Source organism: Dendropsophus ebraccatus, chromosome 5 (genome assembly GCF_027789765.1).
Source record: "Dendropsophus ebraccatus isolate aDenEbr1 chromosome 5, aDenEbr1.pat, whole genome shotgun sequence".
Taxonomy (NCBI): domain Eukaryota; kingdom Metazoa; phylum Chordata; class Amphibia; order Anura; family Hylidae; genus Dendropsophus; species Dendropsophus ebraccatus.
Genome location: NC_091458.1, coordinates 100,118,108 through 100,135,238, shown reverse-complemented (window position 1 = coordinate 100,135,238; position 17,131 = coordinate 100,118,108).

Below are 17,131 nucleotides of genomic sequence, written 5' to 3'. Positions count from 1 at the left end.
CTAAAAAATAAATGAATAAACAAATAAATTATATTAAATAAACAGAATAAATAATATTATATAAGGACATGGACACCCAGGTGGAGAAGGAGGAGAAAGTAGAGGTGGCGGTGGAAGGTAGATGCCGAGAAGTAGGAATGAGCCAACACTGCAGAATTTTTAGGAATGTCAGTTTGTCCACGATGGCTTTGGATAGCCAGACCAGCACTTGTCTGTGATGACAACCTCTGCGATTCTAAATATCCTTTCAGAAAGCATACTTGCTGCAGGGCTGGCCAGCACCTCCACGGCATAGAGGGTGAGCTCTGGCCAGATGTACATCCATAAATTGAATGAGGAGGACACATACTCATCCACCATGTACTGTACTAACGTACAACTCTGTCTCTTACTTATACCAATCTGCCGAAGGTGTTGGTGCATTTTACAATCCACAGCACCCACACCCTGAAGTTTACCCACAGACACCCACCAATAATGGGCTCTCTTCTCTTCTGTCTATCTCTCTCTATTTCTCTCCCTGCCATGACCTAAATGCCTGATGTGATCCTTTTCTCCTCTCCACACACAGCTGGCTGCCGGTCTCCACTATATACAGAGGGACTGGGAGGTGCTGACATCACAGTTGGGCTTGCAGGCGATTTGACGGCTGCAAGGGATTATGGATAATCTTTCGCTCCCGACAAGTGACAGTACTGTAACTAAACATGTGCTTTCATGTGAAGTTATTAACATTGACACCTCGACTGAGTGCCTTGTGGCACAGTGTGCAACCTGTATCTTGTCCGTGCCCATTTCAGAGAAAAAATACCAAGCCGATATTCCGCTGAAATTTTTTGGGCACTCTCAGTCCCTCGGCACATATGCCCTCACCAGCGGAGGTACTGGCCACTGGTACTCTGCTGGGCTTTTGCCTCATGCTCCCTCCTCTACTCTGCTTCTGCAGTTGGCTAACCACCACCTCTTCCTCCGGACTGTCATCGGCTTGAGTCCATGCAGGGTCTAGCACTTCTTCATCATCCTTAGGTTATTTCCAACCTGCTCCTCAATGCTACCCTCTATAAATGTCTCCACGGTCTCCTGCCCATTTGCACTATCCTTAGCACATCCTCATATTCCATAGGTGTTTGAGCATTGGTGCATTGCCGGTGTTCAAATGAGTCAGGCAGATGGACCACTAAATCAATGACTCCCTCCACTCTGTCACCCAAAATTATCCCCGCCCCTTGCCAAACCAAGAAGTCTTGCCAGATAGCACAACCTCTTTAATAGCTAGCTAAATTACAATAATAAAAATATATCATACAGTGGTAACATTACTCAAAAAGGGGCCAGTCATCAAATTTTTTTCCCCCTTTTTTTTAATCAAATTTTAGTCACATAAAAATGTACACTTTTAAAGATAAAAGGCAGCAGGGTGGTTCAGTGGTTAGCTTAGTGGTTCATATCTCACCAAGGGCAACATCTGCAAAGAGTTTGAATGTTCTCTCTATGTTTTCATGGGTTTCCTCCCACACCTAAAATATACAGATAGGTGTATTTAGATTGTGAGCCCTAATGGGGACAGGGACCAAATTTGGCGAAACTATGTAAAGTTCTGTGGAATAAGATATTGCAATTAAAAGATTTTTTTTTTAGGTATCATGCTTTAATAACAAACTATACTTCCAGGTCCTGTCTCCTGAAGGCAGATTTTTAGTCTTGTTCTGGTTTACAAAAAAAAGTGAGAGACCAAAAGCAGGAAGTCCCAGTCATCTGCACCCTCACAGAGAAGGCCGTCATTTGGTTGACGGACACATTGAGCCGTGACACTCTGTACTGGCCAGAGCCACTGGCCATGTGTTTAGTCTCTCTTGACCTGGATTTCTGGTAAGTATAGCTTTGTTTTAGCATGATAACTAAAAAAAAAAAGTTAATTGCAAACTTGCTTTATATGACATCTACTGTTGATTTAGATTTTGAAAGTTATAACGACAGGGACACTTTAGAGTCAACCTGACTCCGAATGGTCAATTTCCATAGCATTTTGTATTTGGCATGATGAGTGGTGTTTGCATGTGACAGTAGAAATGTGTGTGAAGTGTAAAAGTAGTAACATTTTTAACATCAGATCCTCTGGGTCCTTACTTGGAAACCTTTGCATGCTGGTATAATGAATGGAAATGTAATTACATGCTGCTTCTATCTATATATTCCAAGAAGTTTTACATGTTTTTTTACAACTCTTTTTATGCATAGGAAATCTATGTTTAATCATATTTTGCAAATATTTCTTATATATTAATGATGTTAATAATGTGAGGACTAACAGTTAAAACAATTAAATGCAGTGGCAGTTGTAAGACTGGTTCTATTTTATTACGAGCTTACTATATTACCTAATGCTGCCTCCCAGTGGTACAGCTACCTTTCTTATATACAATCATTTAAGGCATTCCTCTAATATTTCTAATACATGACTTACATTAGAAGTGTACAGAAGATATTGGATAATGTTGGTTTCTTTTCGCTCCAGTTTGCAATAGAAGGCAATTTTACACAAAATGACTCATTGCATTTATAAAGTAGTTAAGGTTTAGTTTACTCGTGCGTCTCATTGCTCCTTGATAAGGTTGTACACGAGCAGTCTATGCTGGACACCTAGAATGCGATAAGTATGTCTATGATGTGTCTGCATTATATTCTTAAAGACTTGTTGGGATTTGCAAAACTGCACAGGAGGTGCATAGAGGAAATATTCTCATATTTTTGTGAGACTACTCTTACTGCAAAAGAATGATTTGAAGTTTTGGTGCCTACATTGCTTTCACTAGAGAGGCAGGAACAGTGGGAACAGTCACACACAGAGGGGGACTGGCTTCTGCATGGGTCGCATTTATAGCAATTTGCTCCTGCTCGTGGAGGTAAATTACTAATGAAATCTACTCCAGCTCCAAGCTGGCATAGAGTTCACTGATGGCATATGGGGAGCCCTAGTGGGCTTAAATGTATGCAGACATGTGCTTCTCTACATCGATCCAGCAAGCCTATGCATAGGCGGGGTACAGTAATCCGTCAATTTACAATGGACTCAAGACACAATATTTTCAACATACAATGTTACTTTCTGGACCATCGTAACTTGAGACCAGACTCAACATACAATGCTAGTGTCAGGATGGTATCTTTGAGAAGGGTTATGCGCCCTTCGGCTCGGGTTCAGCGTCAGGGCTCACTGTCCTGTCTTGTCCTTGCCGTCTGGCTCCTGACAGAATAACCAGCCTTACTTTTTTTTTCTTCACCTGACTATGGACCCTATGATAGCTCTGGTTGAGCAAATGCAAAGTCTCAACCAACTTGTTCTGGACCTTGCGCAATGTGCAGCAGCTGAGAGGCAGTTGACAACTTTGAGACAGGGCAAGTGACCGGTAGAGGAGTATTGTGCCGAGTTCCTCCAGTGGTGCGTTCTATCCGGGTGGAATGATCCTGCCCTTAAATGCAAATGTAAGCAGGGGTTATCTAACGGCATTAAGGATGCCTGGACAGGTCATCCAGATCCTCCAACCATTAAGCAGGCCATGAATTTGGCCATTCGCAAAGACCGTAGGCTCCGTGACAGACATAGGGAGAGAGTAGGCTCTGACTCTTCTAAAACCCCTGTCTCCTATTCTGTAAAAAACCCTATTGTTACCCCTGACATTCCTGAGGACGAGCCCATGCAGCTGGGACAATTGGACGCCAGGACCAGGCGAGAACACTGAACGGTCTATGTTATTACTGTGGTGACAGCGGCCATTTCATCAGTTTCTGCCACAAGCGTCCCAAGCGGCAAGAAAACCTGCACCCAGATCATCAGCATTCAGGTTACTCCTAGGAAAGTAACTTGGGCGCACAGGTACCCTTCTGCGAAATAAATATTTCTAATTCTGCTGAACCTGATTTGCCTGTATCTGATGAAATTTTATCATGTTCTTCTACTCGACCTGTGAGTAAGCCTGTTCCCCATGCTGTGGACTCTTCTTCTGACGAATGGGAGTCAGATGGCAATTTTTTAAGTGAAGTTGAGTCCTGTGAGGGCCCTGAGGCCCCTCATAAAGGGGGGGAGTACTGTCAGGATGGTATCTTTGCAGAGCGTTATGCGCCCCTCGGCTCTTGCTGTGCGGCCGAGAAAGCGCTGAATTTTTCGTATTCTGTTTCTGTGTTTTGTTTTGTAGTGTCTGAACACTGGTTTATCTACTCACTTAGTTTGGTGGACACACCCGACTGCACCTGCTGAATTCTGTCTGGCCATGTCATGGTTAATGGTTAATCTTTGTTTTCGTTCTGCTGTGACTGACAGGTTTCCCTGCCAGTGGATGTGTTTGTTCTCAGGTGTCTGTGCTTGGAGATTAGGGGAATGGTCCAATTATGTCCTGGATCAGATCCTTGGCTCCGTTTATAACTAACCCAGTCTGTGCACTCATTGCTGGTGCACTCATTGCCTGCTTGTGTCTTCTGTTTTTTGCTTCTCCTGATCTTTGCTTGTATCTCTGACCTCCCTTGCTTGCCTCCTGCCCCTGACCATATTGCCTGGACTTTGACTTTGCCTATTTTATCCTGATTTTGTAAAAATACGCCCGTTGTTGAAATCAGCAACAACGGCCGTACCTTTTGCGAAAAGATATGTTGCCTACTCTGCTATGGGATCCCGGCCAGAGCATATACACATAGTCAGTTAACACTGTGGAGTGAGCGGATCTGGCAGCTTGCTCCATAGCGTGCAGTGGAGTGTTTTGATGCGGGCGCACACGGATGCGCCAGCATCAGAACTCTTAGTAAATGATATTTCTTAATTGTGTCTGTCATCGTTTTAGCCCTACAAGTTTTGTAACCAGGACAGCTACATTTTGAAAATTACCTAATTTTAATAAGAAAAAAGTCAATATGTATTGGGAAAAAACAACATATGCATTGAAATTGATCATTAAATTTAGAAGGTAATTAGAAATTTTAAAATGGTGGCATTCCTTTTGGCTGGTTTTACCAACTTTTCCTACTATATTTGTCTTTCAGGAAGCATAGACAGATGCACACTACCACAGCCAGGACTGGCTAGATTTTTGAGTTCTTAAGAAGCCTACCATTAAGACAAAAGTGACTTCAAAAAATGACATCTGAGAACAGTCATACAGGTCTGTCCACAGGAAATAACTAAGGTCTAATACTTATATATGGGATTGTAAAAGGTAAAAAAACAGAACCCATGAATTAAAATGACAGAGGAGGAAAATATACACTGAAGTCAGAAAAAGCACCACCTATAGAAGGTACCTAAAACAGAGAAAAAATGTTTCTAAGCTTTACATTTCCTAAGTAAAAAAACTCACATAAGTAACCAAATGGGTTGTCTCACAACAACAACAACAACTCATGTACAAATTAATCTTTTTAGTTGGATAATGATTTTACCACGCTGTAAACACATACAACATATACAGACACAAGCATCAGACTATATGATCGTAATTTTGAGGAGGCGTTCTGGATTCAGCATCTTAGTACGCTGAACCCGGGAGGCCTGAACGAACGCGGTTTCAGTGCGTTTTTGTAGCTCAGCTTACTTAGTAGATATATTTAGGTGCTAATAATGTATAAGGTTGCCTAATGGCTAAAACTGAATGTGTATATCAAGACATTTGTACATATATTTTTGTATAAGTTTATAATGCATCCTTTTGTATCCTTAGCCAGGGAAGTCTCGCAATGCTTCCTAGCTTTTTATACTGGTGGTGGGATGATCACGTGATGCTTGACAAAGTGGAGTATATCCACAAAACGTCGCAGAATCCGGCGTCTGCCTCCGCAACGCTGATCACCTTCAAGAGGATGGCAGTGCTCTGATTGAGCCCATAAAAGACTTTGTCTCTCACACAGCATCTGGACTTTGAGCACTAGCGTTGGGAGAATATTCCTTTGTACATTTGTATCCTCTAATATATTTTTGGAAAATTGAAAATTGAACTATATTTACTCGTGTGTACCCTTCATTCATTTAATCGTAATTTTGAGTAAAAGTAAAACAATGTGTGAACTGATGAAAAAGAAAAAACAGCCGTATTGTGAAAAAACGGGTGGTCGTAAATAATAAGCTTGTTCAATGTTTGGATGATTACAGCCATTATTCTATATGGTCTGTGAATGACCATCCAATTTCCTATTGACTTTAATGGAGAGCATTATTATAATGAAAACACAGACATACTTTTACCTCATAATTAAGGCTATGTTCACACTACATAAAAGTACGTTGGCAACAACGTCCGTACTTTTGGCGCGGTGGAACAATGCCTTATTTTTAATGGGATCCCAGCCAGAGCGTTTACACATCGTATGCGCTCCGGCCGGGATCCCGTACGGGGGCGCAAATAACTGACATGTCAGTTTTCTGCGGCCCCAATTTAATGAATTGCGGCCGTAGGAAACCCTGTGAGTTCACACTATGAAGCGAGCGGCTCCGGCTGCTCGCTTCACAGTGTGCAGGGGGAAGCTCTGATGCGGGCGCGCGCTGATGCGCCCGCATCAGAGCTCTGCAGCCGGAAAGATCATCCGGCCGGTACTTAAGTACAGGTCACGTAACGGCCGGTCTCATACCAACATGGCCTATGTGTGAATATGGCCTTTTGCAGTATATGGCTATACACTATGTTGCATAGCAACGGAAGCCGTTAAACTGTTGACCGTTAGGCTGCATTCAGGACATTCCTGCAGACAATACCTCTGTTTTGGCTGCAGGAACATTTTGTTTTTTTACTATTGATTTGCGGGCACCGCCAGAAAATCAAATAGCCATTCACTTTAATGTAATGTGTGGCAACTGCTGCTGTGTTCACTGAACGCGTTCTAATGAACGGGTGTTAACATAATGCTGTGTGAACACAGCTTTGACTTCAATGCAATCCCACCCCTGCAGTAAAGAGCGGAGGCTGATTCCATTGCAATCATCATCCATTCTTTACTGACATATTACGTTGTATAAACATAGCCTATGTTTTGAAATTGCATTGGCGCTAGCATCTTTCCAAATTAGAATGTCTCTGAACTTACATTTTTTATTGGATTAGAATCATTTATGTGTACAGTTAAAGGGGTTCTCTGGAGACTGACACAATTAATTTATTTATTTTTTTGCTAATGTATTGGTTTAATAAAATTAAATTACTTTGGAATATAACTTTACTTTTAAAAACAATGTATAATTTTTTATTTGCAACCATACTTCTGGTGCCTGGCAGCAGTACGGTCCAAAAAAAAAACTTGTTACATCTAATTTGTAAAAGTTTGGTGCATATATGTGACTTCTATTTTCAGGGCCTATGTGTAAAACATGTCATACATGTTTATCAAATTGTATACAAGTGTACCAAATTAGCCAATATTGAAAGGATTTAAGAACAATGATATCTATTGAAGCCTTATAAGAGTATATATATATATATATATATATATATATATATATATACTCAGAACACCTAGGCCTAGCTGTATTATCTTTGGGACCAATTTATGTTGGTGTATGTCGGTGTGCATCTATGTAAGGTCCAGTGGTGACAAGGCATTGAAACGGCGGCTTGCATTAAGTAAAGATAAGCACAGTGAAATACTGTTACCAATTTAGAAAAGTTTTTTGATCCATGCTTTTCAAGAATAATAAACAGCCAAGTTCCCATGATCATAATGAAATATTAAACAACCATTGTCTTCTCAGCATACACTATTAATAAGCAATAAGTTGTATGTAATCCCAGTAACTATCAAATAAACATAAATATGTGTATTGTCCATCACGGTTATTGCATTGTTAGAATATACTCACTTTTCAATATTTATAAGACACTTTTTCTTAAAAGGTCAACATTATACAGTAATTCAAATACACATTCCAAATGAATCTATGGAAGTGTATGGAATATGATTGCTAATGTATGATATTCATTTTACTGCTGTATAATTATTTATTCTCTTCATTGGCATCCTATCATTATGATCCTATTACAAATAGATTTTACCCATTATATGTCATTTCATTGAATTAATATCTTGATGCCAGGGCTTTCATGTGCTGTAATGCTCATTTAATTGCCATATTGACATTCTCTTCATCTCAGTGTGTCTTCATTCATTGATTTGTAAAGCACTAATAAAACATGGAGGCTGTATTTTTCTATACTATATAAAATGAAACATTAGCCAGTCAATGATGATATAAGGAAAACATTCAATTCATAGATAGGTGGGCGAAAAGCAGTATGTCCAACAATCAGGCACTGGCCTAAGGGCACCGACCTGGTGTCTCAGCAAAACAAAGAATCAAATAGAATCAGCATTCCAGCGTATTAAAGTTAAAAGGAAATTATTCCTTATTGAGCCATAGATGCAACCAGGCTCAGACTAGGGTTAAAAAGAAGCACAACACCCCATCAACCTACATGCAACATAACCACCACTCTCACCCCCAACACTGCTGAAAAACATTAGTGCTTAATGTACATATAGTTTATAGATGGTATTCAACCAAGCTTCTCAGCCCAAGTGGGTATTTTAGCCCCTATTATTTTTACCTCTTTGAGAACTGATATATTTTTTGGTAGGTGTTGATTATTAGTTCAAGATTCACAGCAATCCTTACAAATGTCACTAAATAAGGGCTGAAATGTCCCACTAGGGATAATAATGGTCTGTATACTGTAGGTACCACTGGCTGAAATTCAGCATCATACAGATCATTGGTAGCGCTTGTTGGTAATTTCAGACCCTATTTTGTAATCTACATGGTCGCCTACACAGACCTAGCCTTAAAGTATTTCTCCAGGCAAAATTTACTGATGATGAGTTATCCATAGTAACTGTTCCAAGTTGCAGTTACACAATGAATGAAGACAAACTCCTTTCGCTGTGTAGTGCAGTGCCGACCAGCTGATCTGGGCATTGGCACCCCGCTGATCAGTTACTGATGAGCTATCCAGTGGCATTTAAATAATAATGGCAGTGGGCCAGTGGCACTGTTTAAATTACCACTGACTCACAAGTCTGTGAGTAGCCATCAGGTGCAAGATCATTTACTAGGAGGACATGATGTCACACAGTGACACCACAGCAAGTCAAGTCAGGAGGTGGATCCACCACTGCTTGGCACAGATACTAGAGCATAATTAAAAAACACAGCCAAAGCAGCTCAAGACCAGGCCTACTCCCAATTACCCAGCCAGTTTTACCAAGAGGTGCATGCCTCTTAGTAAAGCCAATAGGACTTACACCTGCTGCAGGTTTGCACAGAAATCTTGCCCATTTCCAGATGTAAACCATGATAAATTAGGAGCAGGAGAAAGCTCCACCTCCTCTCCACCTTGCCGCATCTTCCCGTCTGCCCAGCAGGCAGGTAAGGGTAGGTAAATAATAATATAGTAAGTTAAAAACACATGAAGCTTGACTCTCCTTGTGGTATGGTGTGGGTGAGAAAAATGGGAAAGGAAGAAGGAAGGTTGACTGGTGATAAGATCCAGACCTTTTAATATTAGATACTCATCTAGGAACTTCACACAGAAACAGTGTAGATCACAGTGATACACTGTTTACACAGCTCCCATTGTCTATGAAAGTTACATACAAACTGTGTAAAACAACTTACCTCACTGTTTTCTAAATCCTAACCACCTTCAGCTGTTGCATAGAAAACCTGAATGGACAGGGACAATGTGCCCTCATTCTGCAAATAGGTGCATGTCCCTGGGTGAAACTGGCATAGATCAGACAATAGAAAGAATTCATTAAAATCTGTGCCAGGTCCCAAACAGCAAAAGGTCACAAATTGTACCGCAATCCCCACATTTTGCAAAAATGTATGTGCATTCTGTCAAGGAGAGAAAGGAGCGCTGCACCTCACACCTATGGCTGACACTAATGCCTCTCGGCTACATTTAAGAACCGCCGCCAGGATGATTAAACCATATTGCCTCATGTACCAAGTGCAGGTCCCCTGGTTCACATAAGTCCCCACACTAACTCACCACTGTGTCAGTCAGTGACCTCCAACACCGCAAAGCAAGCACAAACAGGGAAGGGAGGCCATAGAACGGCCCTGCAACCCCAATATCACAGGACCAATCCACAAGGCCCCCTCCAAAAAACCCAGCATGCACCGCTGGTGGAGAAAGCTGCCACCAAGCAACACAAGTGTGAACATGGTCTTCTCACTTACCATTGCTCCTGCAGGTAGAATGGCAAAAATAGGAGGTACTAGTCATGTGTGCACAGGTTCCTCCTGCTGATTGCGGTCATGTGGGTCTTACCAGGAGGAGTGCAAACAGAAGGACCTCCTTGTGTTCTCCCATTCTACCAGCAGGAGCAATGGTAAGAGGTAAGAGCTTGTTCACACTTGTGTTGTTCGGCGTCCACTCTCTCCGCCGATGGTGGGTGCGGGGTTCGGGGGGCCCTTTGGGGTTTGGTCCTGTGACATTGGGGTTGTAGGCCATTCTGTGGCCACCCTCCTCTGCTTGCGCACGCTTTGCAGGGATTGTGTTCACTGACCGGCACTGTGATATTTTTTGGTTAGGGACTCATGTATATCAGAGACCTGCACGTTGGTACATGAGGCAATATGGTTTGATCAAATTATATACTAACTTCTGATGTTGGTTTTTAATGTAGCTGAACAAAGTTTTGTGTCAACCATGGGTGCGATGTGCAGCCATTTCTGTCTTTTTGGTAAGTGCATTCTGTAATGCACTTGTCAAGTAGGTGGGTGCTTGTGTAGATCTCTAATGCTGCTGCACATGTCCCCCTTTGATAAAGCCACACAGTGTTTGCCCATTTATGACTACTCTACTCTATGACTACTCCATTTTTGAGTTGATGTGGCTCCTAACCATCACTCAAAGTTAAATGGGGCTCACAAGGGACAAAAGGTTGGAGACCACTGCTGTAAGGCATAAAGAGAGGTGAACTTAAGGGATCCATTTGTAAACTAGACATTCAATCATCAGGATGGCAACCATGAAATACAGCGTTTCTATACCATGGGTACAACTCCTTTAGACATGGTAGAGTACATGTATGTTTTCCCAACATTTTTTTTTTCTTAATAGGCAAGGAATCATGGTTTGGCTTCCAATAAGGTTGTTACTGCTTTGACAGTTTTTGCAATATGAACTATTATTTTTTGAACTTCCTGAAAACAAATAAAGCTCATTTATTATTAACAATATCGTTGATAGCTGATTGATGATTCCACCCGTCTGCTCCTGTAGCAGCTTAACTACATAACTATTTTGTAAAGGTAGAATACAAACATGTTCTAATTCTTGCTGCTTCCTCAATATTTATAAGTGTCATTATCCCTTTTTCATTGTTAGCAAACTGTGATCTTGGTTCAAAGTGGAAATAAATGTGGTTTGTGTTTGACTGGAATTGACTAAATGCAGCTCCTTTATATTCTGCCGCACAAGTACATTTAAATCCTATCTTTTATATGCACTGAAGATTGGAATAGAATGAACTAAAATATGCTTAACAAGGCACAGACGTTTGTAACAAAATGTTGATAAATACAGATGACATTTAATAAACATGAACCAAATGTCCAGAAAATGTCACAATAATCCTATTTTCAACTGAGTTTATAAATTATGTTCATTTAGGACAATGCAGTTTAATTGAAATCTTGCATTGCTTTTAAGCAAAATATGTGATAAAAACAAACCTGGAACACATTTTGCACATTTTTATAAGCACAATACAGTACACTGTTATGTTGATGTATATAAATGAGTTAGGCCTGTGTTGGACAGCCTGATTCTTAGGGTAAGCGCGCATTGATCAGCTAGGTCAGTGCTTGCTTACCAAGCCTATTTTTTACCTGTGCTCACATGTCAGTACCTCCATGTTTTTCCCATTCTGTTTGCAGCAGTGGTGGTGAGTGCAATACCATATTCATACTTGTGTTGTTTGGGGGCAGCCTTCTCCGCCGGTGGTGCTGGCTGGGAATTGGTGGGGCATTTTGGGTTTGGTCCTGTGACATTGGGGTTGCAGGGCCATTCCATGGCCTCCCTTCCCTGCAGGTGCACGCTTTGCGGGGTTGACGGCCACCGACCGACACAGTGTGGAGTTAGCGTAGGGACCCATGTGAACCAGGAGACCTGTACGTGGTACACAGGGCGGTATGGTTTGATCAAATTATATGCCAACATCCTGACGTTGGTTTTTAAAATAAGCTTAGCAGCACTAGTATCAGCCATAGGTGTGATGTGCAGCCACTCCTCTCTCTCCATGTCGTGTTACCGAGCCTATTACATTGCTCGATAATCATGCAGCACTTGCTTTAAAGGGGGTACTCTGGTGATTTATATAGAAAATAATAAAGATGTTATGCTTAACTGTCCACACTCCCTGATTGTCCTTCTGCTGTGTCTTTGGTTCCCCTGCTGACTGCTACCGCCACTTCCGCAGATCAGTCCTTCACTGCAGCCTTAGCCAATCACTGGCTGCGGCACTGTCCCATCTCAGTCAGTTATTGCAATGACAGCCCACTAAGCCACAAACAGATTTATCAGCGGTGATGGCTGCAGTCAGCAGGGGACTCAGATACATGGCAGGAAGACACAGGTGAAGCATGGAGAGATAAGCATAACATCTTTATTATTTTCTATATACCAATGAATAAATACCCTGCTATTGGCAGTGCCTCAGCGATTATATGGAGCAATGTACAGTGGGTAGGCAATGATTTTTAAACATGTTGAAAGACAATGATCAGACTCATTCCTCAGCTAATCATTGTCTTCATTACATGCAGTGATATCAGCCTGATGTGGCCTGATTGGCAGATAATTGCTCTTTTATCTATCTCTTCATCACTTTATGTTCAAACAGGGTAAGGCACCGGCCGTTCTGTGACCTGGCCGGGTCACGGAACGGCCGGTGTCAGAAAAGATCATACCGGCCAGTACTGCAGTACCGACCAAATGATCTTTACCACCGTTGAATTCTGAATAGCGGCTGCAGAAAACTGACATGTCATTTTCTCGCGTCGCCGCTGGGGATCCCGGCCAGAGTGTATCCATTGAAGGCAGCACTACGTAAGCTACATAGTAATCACGACCATTGTTGCAAATCAACAATGGCGGTGATTATTAAGCAGCTTACCTAGTGTGAACATAGCCTATAGGTGTATAGTGTCATAAGTAACGCTAAATTCAGTATAATTTGCAGCAGTGCTCCACATTGTTAGATAACTAAACCAACCTGGTACTGTAAATTCATTTTTAGAATTAAAGCCTTAAAGTAAAGTTGCTATAGGACAAAACTTGGCAAGTGTAATATTTTAATAGGTATTTTTGTTTTATTTATATTTTAATTAGACACCAATTAATGTCCCATAAATTCAACTTTTTTTCCCAAGGATAATGATGAAAAACCTACATGCATGGATGCTAAACCCCGACCCACAAATGGGTGTACACTTACATCCCATTTCTGTTACAGTTATATGGAGGAGGCCCAGGACTAAAGAACACTCCATATCTATTAGCCAAGGGCGGCCGCTGAAAGCTGGCACATAGTGATCTCAGTGCCGACTATTTAACTATTTAAATTCAAAGCTGAGAGTGGCATTACTGCAAATTATAGATAATTCGGTGATTTGGATTGGCTCTCCCCCTCCTAGGCCTTCACAGCTCCATGCCAGGCTGTACCTATAGAGCACTCGATCTAATGAATCAATGCAGTACATATGTACTGCACCGAGCTGTATAAGTAACTCATAAAAGTCTCCTGGGAAGACTACAAAAGTAGATTTAAAAAAAAGTTTTTTTTCAAAAATATTAATAACTCCATCTTATAATAGAACTTTCAAATCACCCCCTTTTCCCATTTTCCAAAAATAAACTTATTTGCTATCTTTTTGTACAGAATTGTCTGAACTATTGAATTATAATGGTATTGATCCTGCACACTGAATGTTGTAAACAAAAAAGAAAAAAATACTAATTCCGTCACATTAGGTCCGTTAGGTCACATTGCTTTCCAGAAAAAAAAAATAAAAAGCCATTAAAAATTTTACCTATATCAAAATAGTAAAGATAAAAACTACAGGTCATTCCACCATGCTTGCATCTTTTTTTAAAAAAATTGGAAAATAAAATAAAAATATATAAAAAAAAAAACACTACAGGTCATGACTCTAAAAAGTAACCCCCGAACAGATGAAATTACTCCCAACAACCCTTGGCAGTGAGTGTCTCCATCCAATTCCATATTGGTGATAAGACCATTTCTTTATGGACTATACTTCTTTTACAAATAGTCTGAAACCGCAAAAATACAGTAGTATGAATGTAACAATTCTGATTTGTGGCAAGTTATCTTCACTAGCTAAACCTTCACTGGGCACTTTACAAGTCATAGGACAGCCAATTTCCCCTCATGTGCAGGCTTCTTACACACAGTGGCGGATTATAATGTGGGCGGTTTGGTCTGCCACCCGGGGCCCGAGGCTCCGGGGGGGCCCATGCCTTGCCGCCCACATTATAATGCCGCCCGGGAGGCCCCCTTCCCTCCGCCACTGCAGGCTCTTGTGACCGCAAGCATTGTTTTGCTTGCGGTCACAAGAGTCTCCGGCAGTCTCCGGCTTATGCGCGGCTGCCGGGGGTGTCCCGTCCTCTCCCCGGCAGCGCGCGCATCACACAGCTCCTAGTGCCGCCTGGGGCCCTGTCTTCCGGTACTGGCAGCGCACGTACCGGAAGTCAGGTCCCAGGCGGCACTAGGAGCTGTGTGATGCGCGCGCTGCCAGGGAGAGGACGGGACACCCCCGGCAGCCGCGCATAAGCTGGAGACTGCAGAAGGAGAGAGGATCGACGGGGGAATGCAGGGTAGGTAAGTTGTATTTTGTTATTTTTGTGTTATTTACTGACTGGGGGGGGCATCTATAAAGGGGGGAAGAGGGAGACCATGTATAAAGGGGAGAAGAGGGGGGGACCATCTATAGGGGGGAAAGAGGGGGACCATCTATAAAAAGGGGAGAGGGGGACCATCTATAAAGGGGGAAAGAGGGGGACCATCTATAAAGGGGGAAAGAGGGGGACCATCTATAAGGGGGGGGAGAAGGGGACCATCTATAAGGGGGGGGGAATGGGGACCATCTATAAGGGAAGGGGGAGAGGGGGACCATCTATAAAGGGGGAAAGAGGGGGACCATCTATAGAGGGGAAAAGAGGGGGACCATCTATAAGGGGGGAAAGAGGGGGACCATCTATAAAGGGGGAAAGAGGGGGACCATCTATAAAGGGGGAAAGAGGGGGACCATCTATAGAGGGGGAAAGAGGGGGACCATGTATAAAGGGGGAAAGAGGGGGACCATCTATAAAGGGGGACCATCTCCTATAGGATTAGCACCCTCCTCTCCTGACATCCTCTGTGCTGCTGGGACCTCCCCTATAGATCAGCACCCTCCTCTCCTGACATCCTCTGTGCTGCTGTGACCTCCCCTATAGATCAGCACCCTCTTCTCCTGACATCCTCTGTGCTGCTCAGACCTCTCCTATAAGATCAGCACCCTGCTCTCCTGACATCCTCTGTGCTGCTGTGACCTCTCCTATAAGATCAGCACCCTCCTCTCCTGACATCCTCTGTGCTGCTGTGACCTCCCCTATAGATCAGCACACTCTTCTCCTGACATCCTCTGTGCTGCTCGGACCTCTCCTATAAGATCAGCACCCTCCTCTCCTGACATCCTCTGTGCTGCTGTGACCTCTCCTATAAGATCAGCACCCTCCTCTCCTGACATCCTCTGTGCTGCTGTGACCTCCCCTATAGATCAGCACACTCTTCTCCTGACATCCTCTCTGCTGCTCGGACCTCTCCTATAAGATCAGCACCCTCCTCTCCTGACATCCTCTGTGCTGCTGTGACCTCTCCTATAAGATCAGCACCCTCCTCTCCTGACATCCTCTGTGCTGCTGTGACCTTGGGGGGGCAACATCAGGGGACCAGGTGAGGTGGCAATATGTTTATTGGGGGCAGTGGAGGTGGGGTGGGCAATGCTTACTGGGGGTAGCAGCAAGGGACCAAACATTATGTTTATTGGGGCCAGCGGGGAGGCAGGTAGTGTTTATTGGGGACAGTGGGGGGGGTGGAGGGGCGCAGTAGCGGATAATAATGTGGGCGAATTGTCTTGGGGGGGGCCAGGTTGGGTGGACAGCCCGGGGCCCAAGGTACATTTAATCCGCCACTGCTTACACACGTTAAGTAATGGAGTGCTCACATACTGCAGTGTACATACCTCTTACTTTGGTCCCAGCCAAAACAGCCTCATGTACAAATGTTTTTTTTCCAGGAAGATATCACAAACTCCCACTATCACTCAGTGCTGTCCCATCTCCAAACTGAAGTTTTTTTTTAACAGCAAGGGACTATACAGGACAATTTTCTAATTCAGCCCCTCGGCTGCCTTTCTGTGCCAATATTCAGGTCCTGCTGAATTATACCACTTTAGCACTTCCAAATTCTGGGGTCCTGTAGAAACTTCAGCTACCCTATGCAATGCTGTTACCCAGGCACTTCACACAGTGAGCTTCTAGCTCACTTCTGGTTCCTTTGCTCAATAGCTTAGACCTCCTTGCTCTCACATGTCACTGCAGGTCTCCTAGGCATCTAATGCTCTTTAACTGCACACTTTTTGTTCATTTTTAAAAGTCCAATACAGCAATAAAACTGTGCTAACATGATGCAATTACCTATCCTGCCTAGAGATGAGTGAAGCTTTCAAAAACTTGGTTTGCATGGTTGACAAATTATAGAATACTGTTGATTCAAAAAAATGAAGTTCTAACCTTACCACATAAGCACTTGAGCGCAATACATTCACCTAAATAAGTTAAACTGTCACTGTTGGGTGACATCAGCAAGTGGTTACAGGATGGAAACCAGCCAGGGACCTATCACCACTCACCTCTGCCAGATATTGCTGCAATTGGTCAATTATTAAAAATGGACCAATCACAGTGTAAAATATCATCAGGGGCTGGCTTCTGAGAGTTCTTCCACTTTTATCTCCTCTTTTATATGTGGGAGGAGTTCAGAGCCAGGAGAGAAGAATAGCCCTGTCACAAAGTAATGTATAACA